This window comes from Triticum aestivum, chromosome 7A, assembly GCF_018294505.1.
Source record: "Triticum aestivum cultivar Chinese Spring chromosome 7A, IWGSC CS RefSeq v2.1, whole genome shotgun sequence".
In the NCBI taxonomy this organism is placed as follows: Eukaryota; Viridiplantae; Streptophyta; class Magnoliopsida; order Poales; family Poaceae; genus Triticum; species Triticum aestivum.
Window position 1 is genome coordinate 506,007,992 of NC_057812.1, and position 11,302 is coordinate 506,019,293.

An 11,302-nucleotide genomic window follows, 5' to 3' on the forward strand; every position below is an offset into this window, starting at 1 on the left:
TAAGATCTTGGGAAAAGACCTGTGGGTTAGGGCCCACTGAAAAGAAACATCGTTGAACGATTCAAAAGAGAGAAAGCATCGGTTGAATTAAATGACTTGAATGAGGGGACATCCTTGAAAGAGTTTGAATGAAAGCAGAGTGTAAACACGAATCTTCGGGATATCTTGAGCACTCCGAAACAAATGTATAGCGGGATGTGAATGATTAAGAGGTGCACCGGTATGAGATGGTATTTGAAACGAGGAAAGGATATGATCAACAAAGCTTGAATTGGTTCCACCGGAGAAGAAAAAGAATGAATAATGGTGAACTAGAAACTTCGTTAAAATCTTCATGAGCATCACCGGGTAAGAACATTGATGGAGAAGAATGAAGAGACTTCACATTAATAAGATGGATACTCGATAAAGAAATCCGAGTCCTAGGAGAAACAAGGGTGGGATGATGGGAAAACAAAGACAACTTGGGATGGATGAACGAACATCGTTGAGAAAGCTGAGATTGGATCTTGCGGATGTTGAAATGTTTGTATCCACTTGAAGAGAAACACACCCGTGAAAAGGATTGATAAGACAATCTTGATGATCAAGAAGGATTGGTATCCACATCGGAGTATGAGAACACCATATGGGAAAGGTATGGAATCAACACTTGACATCGAAGCAACTCGAATACCACAACTAAAAAACAAAAACAACGGATTGGCTCACAGAATAAGCCGGAACAAACATATGATAGAGATTTTGTCCGAAGTTTTCGTGGTGGGGCCTACACGGGCTCGATCGTACAACACCATCATGTACAAGGCAGTGCACATGACATACGAAGCGTCCCCGAGTCGGCATAGCCAAGGACTCTTTAAGACACAACGAGACCACTGTAAAACCAACCGTGAATAGACGGACCACTAGACGTCGAACCCCAATTTCATATCATACATCTGTCGGAAAGATATCCTAAGAGCTACTTGAATTCCCACTTATAAACTCCCGAAATTTTCCAAGTTATGCAATCAGGTGTTGGGGATACAGGGGAAGCATAATATCTCACCCAAACTAGCAAATCCTACATCCAGCTGTATCCATCCTTCAACACATAACCAAGAAACCTTCGGAAATCGTCTACCTCAACCTTTGAAAAGCATCCGTTATACAAGTTATGGCAATACTCCCGAACTCCCGCCCTAGTACTGGGTGGCGTCGAGGTTATCTCACCAACGAACTGCATAACAGAGATTTTCGATGTCGGCGTACTAGACTCAGGTATTCCAGAACTGCAACGATAAAATTATGACGACAACACCTCAGAGCTCAACTCCCCGGGACACTTCCACAAAACCCCTGACAGGAGGCACCAAGACAATGTTCTCGTCATAAAGCCATCGGAACGATTCCAAGATACCTGCATGATCCTAAATTTTTTTAGTGAAATTTGAGAAGAGAAGAGTCAAAACTCTATGTCAGGATGCCTTACCAGAGCGATGAGGAGACTGGGAAGTAAAAGAATTCCTAAACTCTCCGTTATATAATTCCTAAATGACTCAAAACATTTTTCTAGACACAACTCGGCCGCTAAAAACGATCAAGCAATGGGGCTCCTAAGGTCGGGGAAGGCTCTGATACCAACTTATAACGCCCTCGATGCGGCTATATCTCCCACGTGTCGAAGCACGACTTAGAAGCATAACCGCATTGAAAGCAAAGTCGCAAGTGAGGTAATCTTCACACAACCCATGTAATACATAAGGGAAAGATACATAGTTGGCTTACAATCGCCACTTCACACAATTACATGAATAAAGCATTACATCATCCAAATACACTCAAGGTCCGACTACGGAACCAAAATAAAAGAAGAACCCCAAATGCGACACGGTCCCCGATCGACCCCAACTAGGCTCCACTACTGATCAACTATAACGAAACAACATAAAGGACACGATCTTCGTCGAGCTCCTCCTGAGCTTGGTTGTGTCATCTACACGGTTCAACGGCACCTGCAAGCTGGTTTTGGAAGTAATATGTGAGCCATAGGGACTCAGCAATCTCGCACCCTCGCGATCAAGACTATTTAAGCTTATGGGTAAGGTGAAGGTATGAGGTGGAGCTGCAGCAAGCGACTAGCATATGTGGTGGCTAACATACGCAAATGAGAGCGAGAAGAGAAGGCAAAGCACGGTCGATAAAAGTATGATCAAGAAGTGATCCTATAGCATCCTACGTCAAGCATAACTCCAACACCGTGTTCACTTCCCGGACTCCGTCGGAAAGAGACCATCACAGTAACACACGCTGTTGATTCATTTTAATTAAGTTAAGGTTCAGGTTATCTACAACCAGACGTTAACAAATTCCCATCTACCCATAACCGGGGGCACGGCTTTCGAAAGTTCAAATCCCTGCAGGGGTGTCCCAACTTAGCCCATCACAAGCTCTCACGGTCAACAAAGGAATAGACCTCCTCCCGAGACATTCCGATCAGACTCGGTATCCCGGTACAACAAGACATTTCGACAGGGTAAAACTAAACCAGCAACACCACCCAGATGTGCCGACAAATCCCGATAGGATCTGCACATATCTCGTTCTCAGGGCACACCGTATGAGCAAGACATCGGGTAAGCCAGCCCAGAGTTGCCCCTGGTAGCCTCGGACATCGCTCAGTTGGACCAACACTCAGAGGAGCACTGGCCCGGGGGGGGGGTAAAATAATGATGACCCTCAGGAGCACGAATCCCAAGGGAAAAGAAAAGGCTAGGTGGCGAATGGTAAAACCAATGTTGGGCATTGCTAGAAGAGCTTTACTTAAGGCGAACTGTCAAGGGGTTCCCATAATTACCCAACCGCGTAAGGAACGCAAAATCCGGGAACATAACACCGATATGACGGAAACTAGGGCGGCAAGAGTGGAACAAAACACCAGGCATAAGGCTGAGCCTTCCACCCTTTACCAAGTATATAGATGCATTAATTAAATAAGATATATTGTGATATCCCAACAAGTAACATGTTCCAACCAGGAACAACATCTCCATGTTCCAACAAGGAACAAAACTTCAATCTTCACCTGCAACTAACAATGCTATAAGAGGGGCTGAGCAAAGCGGTAACATAGCCAATCAACAGTTTGCTAGGACAAGGTGGGTTAGAGGCTTGGTTCAACAATATGGGAGGCATGATAAGCAAGTGGTAGGCATCGCAGCATAGGCATAGCAAAAGAGCGAGCATCTAGCAAGCAAACATAGAAGTGATTTCGAGGGTATGAACATCTTGCCTGAAATTCCGCAAGGAAGAAGAACGAGTCCATGAAGAAGATAAACGGACGTAGTCGAACGGTTCCTCACAAACGCGACGTTAACGGAACCAACCCGAAGAAGCAACACCGGAGAGAAGCACACAACATAGTAAACAACCACCACATAACATGGCATGATGCACAACCAAATATGATGCATGTCCAGTTTAATGAAGCATGGCATGGCAAAGTGCAACAAACAATCCTACAAATTAAGTGGAGCTCAATATGCAACGGAGTTGCATATTGAAGAAAACACCACATGACTTATTTAGTTCTCTCTCGTTTATGTACCCAACAAGACTAAATGTTGTTAGCATGGAAAGAGATGAAGCATAAAGAAACTACACATCTAGTCAAGGTTAAATGAGGCCGGAAGCAACGAACAACATTTCCGGAAACTCCTCATGAGCATACTTTGGTTATGGTACTGTTCTGCCCTAAATCAAATTTTATAGTTGTTAAACATGCAAAGTGATGCCACCATGTTAAACTAGGCAAAATTCTACCCCATTTACATATAAAGTTTGTTAAGTTTGGAGCTACGGTTAATTTGTTATGAACTAAAGCATTTTAACATGGCATATGAGCAAATTTATATCAAACAACATTTTAAACATTTCATACGTGCATGAAAGTTGGATATTATTAAACTAGACAAAATTTTAAGCAACTTTCGTATATAAAACATTTTAATCCGATGCACAGTTGTGAAGTTATTAAATGCATGAAGAACAGGGACTTAACTGCAAAACTGTTTTACACTGGATATTAGACAAATTTGCTCAGGAAAAAAAACAACATGGGCTGAATCTGTTGGGCGCTGGGCTGTCTCACCATGGGCTTCAACTCAACTAGTGGGGAGGAGACCGGGCAGGCCGTCTGGCTGAGGAGGCCCGCTGGGCCCTGGACGCGCTAGTCGCAGCCCAAGCGTGGGTCAACGCGCGGCGGCGCTCGCTCCTGCTGCTCGATGCAGGAAAGCAGAGCACGCAGCGGCAAAGGACTCGGCCATGGGAGGCGCGATGGAGGGAAGGTGGAGGACGGAGGGGAGCGGGGCTCGGTGCTGGCGTGAACGAAGACGACGGGCGGCGAGGAGGAGGTCCTGCGGGGTCGCTCCATGGGGCAGAAAGACTTGGTCCCGGTGACTATGGAGCTTCAGGTTCAGGAAGTCATGGCGTGGAGCCCCTCCTGCGAGGCAGGGGACGGCCGGAGGTCAGGGATGGACTAGTCCATCCATTCCCAGTCAGATTCCGGCGAAGGCTTGAGGTCCAGGAGCCAAGGCATCGGAGGGATCTCCTGAGGTCATCCATGGCAGAGAGGGAGAGAGGTTAGAGAGGAAGAAACTAAGGAAGGAAAGGAGAGAGGCAGGGCGTGGGGCTGGCCTGTAGGTCGAGGTCGGGCACGGCCGGCGCTCGACGGCGGCGGAAGGGTGGCTGCGCTCCTGTGGTGGTTGGCGCAAGGAGCAGCAGAGAGCTCGGGCGCGCTGGGATCCAGGAGACGGGGATGGTGGGCGAGGAGGTAGAGCTCGGGCTCCTGCGGGATTTGAGCGTCGGTGGTCGTTCACTCTAGATGGATTGATGGGATAGATGGATTGGATCTGGGTGTGGCTGATGGTTGGTGCAGGGGGAATGAGAGGATCCTGAGGTGGGAAATGAGTGCGACGGCGGCGGCTGGGAGGATCCCTAAAAATTAGGGTTGTCCAAAATGGACTAGGGATAGACTATATATATAGTAGGTGGGTTGACTTAGGGGTATATCGTCCCTCCGATCGCAATCGAACGATCGCGAATAAAATAGCTAGGAAGTCCAAATAAGAAAACGGTGACATTTTGTAGACGTTTGGGGATGATCCGGATCCGACGGTGACGACTGCCCGGGTCGGGTCCGGGACAATTTCGGATGCGCACGAGGAGGGCACGGGCTGACAAGAGAGTTTAGGTAGGGCCTGACGGTGAGTGGGTAGTGGGATGTGCAGAAGGCCTCAGACTGAGAGAAGAGAAAAGGGAGAGAGACCCGACGATTGTTTCCGGAGACCGAAAACGTCCGACGTTTGACCGACTATATTGTCGCTATAGTTAATCGTTTGGGCGTCAAACGATCTCCGAATGCGATGAAACTTGGCAGGCGGCCTACCTACAACATAACAACACCACATGACAACTTTCAACCCATTTCGAGAACATTTTCCGGCCACTTATAAAATAATATTTCGGACGTGCCGCAGGCGTGTGCAAGTGTGTCTGGGCTCAGAACGGACAACGGACGAAACTGGGGGAACCCGGACGGATGCAAGTTTTGAAAACATGATGATGCAATGCACATGATGACATGGCAAGATGCAACACGCAAGCAAATGACAAGGCAACAACAACGAAACACCGGAAGACACCTGGCGCAACGGTCTCGGGGCGTTACACCCCAGCTCAGCCCTCTGCTAATCCATGACATCTGTTGTGGTGGAGGGCCCGAGCGGAAAGCAGGGGCAGCCACCCACTTGGCACTTCTGGGAGATGTGATGTAAAACCACTCCCGTTGCCATAATCCGAACACCTCTGGAAAGGAACCCTTTGGCCATGGAGCTCCAGCGATCTTGCTTATTAATGCGCCTCTGCAAGCTACATGTTGCCCCTCGACCATCTTCGGCTTCACGTCAAAGGTCTTGAGCCACAGGTCGAAGTGAGGGGTAATGCGGAGGAAGGCCTCACATACGACAATAAATGCCGAGATGTGGAGAAAAGAGTCCGGGGCTTGATCGTGGAAATCTAGCCCGTAATAGAACATCAAACCCCCAACGAAGGGATCCAGAGTGAGGCCTAGACCTCGGAGGAAGTGGGAGATGAACACAACGTTCTCGTTGGGTTCGGGAGTAGGGACGACCTGCCCTCGGGCAGGCAGCCGATGCGAAACCTCGGCGGTCAGGTATCTGGCCTCCCTCAACTTCTTGATATCCTCTTCCGTAATGGAGGAGGGCATCCATCGTCCTTGAAGGCTAGATCCGGACATGATTGAAGGTCCGAAGCACCTAACCTGGGCTTTGGGTGTTAGAACTCGAGGCGGGGGAAGGATACGATTGAGCACGGGAGGGAAAAAAGTAAAAGCCTTGCCCCTTTATAAAAAAGGTGAATATCAAGCGTCCTCCTAGTGGCCATTTGGGACTTGCCTAAAATCTAGGAGTCCTAGGCACGGTTGGGTTACCCACGACCGTATTGATGAGAATCCCTTATTAGGGGAACACGATCTCTGCTTTGACAAGACGTGTCAAGAAACCGCCTCGCATTATGTGTGGAGCTGGTTGAAGAAAAACGGTTCGAATAATCACCGAGCCATGGCCTGATGTCATGTTGCAAAAGCGTGTTAGCAGATTAAGATTTGTGGAAATATTATTCTCTCTACGGTGGTATGTGGAATTTATTTTGCAGGGTCGGACACTATCCTGGTATTCAAACTCTTCTGTGTGTTCGGAGGAGGAACCCGCCTTGCAATGCCGAAGACAACACTACGCGCCAGACTCATCGTCATTGAAGCCTGGTTCAGGGGCTACTGAGGGAGTCCTGGATTAGGGGGTCTCCGGGCAGCCGGACTATATCCTTTGGCCAGACTGTTGGACTATGAAGATACAAGATTGAAGACTTCGTCCCGTGTCCGGATGGGACTCTACTTGGCGTGGAAGGCAAGCTAGGCAGTACGGATATGGATATCTCCTCCTTTGTAACCGACCTTGTGTAACCCTAACCCTCTCTGGTGTCTATATAAACGAGAGGGTTTTAGTCCGTAGGACAACAGACAATCATACCATAGGCTAGCTTCTAGGGTTTAGCCTCTCTGATCTCGTGGTAGATCTACTCTTGTAATACCCATATCATCAAGAATAAATCGAGCAGGACATAGGGTTTTACCTCCATCAAGAGGGCCCGAACCTGGGTAAAACATCATGTCCCCTGCCTCTTGTTACCATGCGCCTTAGACGCACAGTTCGGGACCCCCTACCCGAGATCCGCCGGTTTTGACACCGACACTTAGGCTTTTGGTTGTCCTTGAATATTACCTTGGGGTGCCTTGGGCATCCCCAAGCTTAGGCTCTTGCCACTCCTTATTCCATAGTCCATCGAATCTTCACCCAAAACTTGAAAACTTCACAACACAAAACTTAACAGAAAACTCGTAAGCTCCGTTAGTATAAGAAAGTAAATCATCACTTAGGTACTATTGTGAACTAATTATAAATTCATATTGGTGTAATATCTACTATATTCCAACTTCTCTATGGTTCATACCCTCCTACACTACTCATAGATTCATCAAAATAAGCAAACAACACATAGAAAACAGAATCTGTCAAAAACAGAACAATCTGTGGTAATCTGTAGGTTTCGAATACTTCTGTAACTCCAAAAATCCTGAGAAACTAGGAAGTCCTATGAAATTTGTTTATTAACCTACTGCAAGTGGAATTGGTATTTTATCACTCTCTGGTAAAAAAATGAAAATTATTCTCATGAGCGCATACTTTCTGTCTTTTACAGCAAGATCAAATAACAATCACCCAAGAAGATCCTAAAGGCTTTACTTGGCACAAACAGTAATTAAAACATAAAAAGCACAATCATAATAGAGCATAGATGATTTATTTATTACTAAACAGGAACAAAAATCAAGGAACAAAAATAAAATTGGGTTGCCTCCCAACAAGCGCTATCGTTTAACGCCCCTAGCTAGGCATGATGATTTCAATGATGCTCACATAAAAGATAAGAATTGTAACATAAAGCAAGCATCATGAAGAATATGACTAGCACATTTAAGTCTAACCCACTTCCTATGCATAGGGATTTTGTGAGAAAACAGCTTATGGGAACAACAATGAACTATCATAGGAAGGTAAAACAAGCATAACTTTAAAACTTTAAGCACATAGAGAGGAAATTTGATATTATTGCAATTCCTATGAGCATATATTCCTCCCTCATAATAATTTTCAGTAGCATCATGAATGAATTCAACAATATAACCATCACATAGAGCATTCTTTTCATGATCTACAAGCATAGAAAATTTACTACTCTCCACATAAGAAAAATTCTTCTCATTCGGAATAGTAGTGGGAGAAAACTCAACAAAATAACTATCATTTGAGGCATAATCCAATTGAAAACTAAAATCATGATGACAAGTTTCATGGTTATCATTAATCTTTATAGCATACATGTCATCACGATAATCATCATAGATAGCAACTTTGTTCTAATAATCAATTGGAACCTCTTCCGAAATAGTGGATTCATCACTAAATAAAGTCATGACCTCTTCAAATCCACTTTTATAATTATAATCATCATAAATAGGAGGCATGCTATCATCATAATAAATTTGCTCATCAAAACTTGGGAGACAAAAAAATATCATCTTCATCAAACATAGCTTCCCCAAGATTGTGGCTTTGCATATCATAAGCATCATGGATATTCAAGGAATTAATACTAACAACATTGCAATCCTGCTCATCATTCAAATATTTAGTGCTAAACATTTTAATGCATTCTTCCTCTAGCAATTGAGAACAATTATCGGAATCCTTATTTTCATGATAGATATTAAAAAGATGAAGCATATGAGGTACCCTCAATTCCATTTTTTTGTAGTTTTCTTATATAAACTAAACTAGTGCTAAAACAAGAAACAAAAAGATTCGATTGCCAGATCTAAAGATATACCTTCAAGCGCTAACCTCCCCGGCAACAGCGCCAGAAAAGAGATTGATGTCTACTACGCAACCTTCTTCTTGTAGACGTTGTTGGGCCTCCAAGTGCAGAGGTTTGTAGGATAGTAGCAAATTTCCCTCAAGTGGATGACCTAAGGTTTATCAATCCGTAGGAGGCGTAGGATGAAGATGGTCTCTCTCAAACAACCCTGCAACCAAATAACAAAGAGTCTCTTGTGTCCCCAACACACCCAATACAATGGTAAATTGTATAGGTGCACTAGTTCGGCGAAGAGATGGTGATACAAGTGCAATATGGATGGTAGATATAGGTTTTTGTAATCTGAAAATATAAAAACAGCAAGGTAACTAATGATAAAAGTGAGCACAAACGGTATTGCAATGCATTCAAACAAGGCCTAGGGTCCATACTTTCACTAGTGCAAGTTCTCTCAACAATAATAACATAATTGGATCACATAACTATCCCTCAACATGCAACAAAGAGTCACTCCAAAGACACTAATAGCAGAGAACAAACGAAGATATTATTGTAGGGTACGAAACCACTTCAAAGTTATCCTTTCTGATCGATCTATTCAAGAGTCTGTAGTAAAATAGTATGAAGCTATTCTTTTAGTTCAATCTATCATAGAGTTTGTACTCACCTTAAGACACAAATCAAACAAAACCCTAATGTCACCTAGATACTCCAATGTCACCTCAAGTATCCGTGGGTATGATTATACGATATGCATCACACAATCTCGGATTCATCTATTCAACCAACACAAAGAACTTCAAAGAGTGCCCCAAAGTTTCTACCGGAGAGTCAAGACGAAAACGTGTACCAACCCCTATTCATAAGTTCACGAGGTCACGGAACTCGCAAGTTGATCACCAAAACATACATCAAGTGGATCACGTGATATCCCATTGTCACCACAGATAAGCACATGCAAGACATACATCAAGTGTTCTCAAATCCTTAAAGACTCAATGCAATAAGATAACTTCAAAGGGAAAACTCAATCCATTACAAGAGAGTAGAAGGGGAGAAACATCATAAGATCCAACTATAATACCAAAGCTCGCGATACATCAAGGTCGTACCACCTCAAGAACACGAGAGAGAGAGAGATCAAACACATAGCTACTGGTACATACCCTCAGCCCCGAGGGTGAACTACTCCCTCCTCGTCATGGAGAGCGCCGGGATGATTAAGATGGCCACTGGATAGGGATCCCCCCTCCAGCAGGTTGCTGGAACTGGTCTAGATCAGTTTTCGGTGGCTACGGAGGCTTCTGGTGGCGGAACTCCTGATCTATTCTCCTCCCTGATGTTTTTAGGGTATATGGACATATATAGAAAAAAGAAGTTGGTCAGGGGAGCCACGAGGGGACCACAAGGGTGGGGGCCGCGCCCAGGGGGGTAGGGCGCGCCTCCCTGCCTCGTGGCTTCCTTGAAGCTTCTCTGACGTCTACTCCAAGTCTCCTGGATTGCTTCCATTCCAAAAATAAGTTCCGTGAAGTTTCAGGTCAATTGGACTCCGTTTGATTTTCCTTTTCTGCGATAGTCTAAAACAAGGAAAAAACAGAAACTGGCACTGGGCTCTAGGTTAATAGGTTAGTCCCAAAAATCATATAAAATAGCATATAAATGCATATAAAACATCCAAGGTTGACAATATAATAGCATGGAACAATCAAAAATTATAGATACGTTGGAGACGTATCACTCACAACCCGCCGTAGCATCAATGATTTGATCAATATGAGGGAGAGCAAAGAGATCAGCCGGACAAGCCTTGTTTAAGTTCGTGTAATCCACACACATCCGCGAGGTGCCATTCTTCTTGAGCACCATCACCAGGTTAGCCAACCACTCAGGATGAAAAACTTCAACGATGAACCCGGCCGCCAAGAGCTGGGCCACTTCTTCACCAATGGCCTTCCGCCTCTCCGTGTTAAAATGACGGACGAATTGCTTCACCGGTTTAAATTTCAGATCGATATTAAGAGTGTGCTCAGCGAGTTCCCTCGGTACACCCGGCATGTCTGAAGGCTTCCATGCAAAGATGTCCCGGTTCTCATGGATGAACTCGATGAGCGTGTTTTCCTATTTCGGATCCACATTAGCACTGATGCTGAACTGCTTAGATGAGTCGTCAAGAACAAAATCAACCAATTTAGTGTCATCTGCCGATTTAAACTTTAACAAAGGATCATGCTCCGTGGTTGGCTTCTTTAAGGACGTCATGTCCGCCGGGTCAACATTATCCTTATAAAACTTCAGCTCCTCTGTTGCA